At 41.2% G+C, this 640-nt stretch overlaps 1 non-coding gene across 1 annotated transcript; it reads right to left on the bottom strand.

Annotated features, from left to right (window-relative positions):
- Positions 1–309: 309 nt before the first annotated feature.
- On the bottom strand, positions 310–380 carry LOC120409843. Its single transcript, XR_005601664.1, has one exon. It is a non-coding gene; the product is annotated as a small nucleolar RNA SNORD66 (small nucleolar RNA).
- Between the last annotated feature and the right edge of the window lie 260 nt (positions 381–640).

The raw sequence follows: 640 nt of genomic DNA, 5'->3' as shown, positions 1-640 counted from the left end.
AGTCTAATTGGACAAAGGATCAGCCACCCTCTGGGTGGATTGGCTAAAATCCTAAAACATCCATTGTCAAAATATTTTTCTACTGTACTAGAAACAAGACTTTTCAAGGTTGCAGGTGTTTGGTTGTTTACAGAACTCTGTTACCTCTTCTGTGAGAGAGAAAAGTCTCTCAAGGGCTTAGAAAATAGCAAGAAAATCCTTGCTAGCAGCATTTTTGTATCTACAATACACCTTGAACGTGTCCCTTTGAATGTGACTGAGCTTGCACTTGGACCATGCCATCCTCAGTGCTAGTGAAGGGTACAGTATTTCCCCAAATCCCAATCCTTTTATCTTATCACAGTGAAGAAGGTGGCACTAACAAGAGTTCACCAGAGGAAATGCACTACTGAAATAATAAATATTCTGACCTTTTCTGCCTTCCCTGATCTGATGTGACAGCAGAGGTCTAAGACAGAGAACCTTTTTTCATTTCCCCCCATCCTTCAGTATTTTGATGTTCTTACTCTCTTTGCTTTCGGAGCATGAAGCTCTTTACTTGCTTTCACCCACAGAAAAAAACATTTTAGAATTAGGTGCTGGAATTTGGGCTGGCGAGGTAAAACTTGGCCTTTTAGCAGACATGACTCCACACTGCAGG

This window comes from Corvus cornix, chromosome 2 (assembly GCF_000738735.6).
Source record: "Corvus cornix cornix isolate S_Up_H32 chromosome 2, ASM73873v5, whole genome shotgun sequence".
Classification (NCBI taxonomy): domain Eukaryota; kingdom Metazoa; phylum Chordata; class Aves; order Passeriformes; family Corvidae; genus Corvus; species Corvus cornix.
Note: the sequence above shows the minus strand (reverse complement) of the source record. Positions and strands in the feature narration are given on the sequence as shown.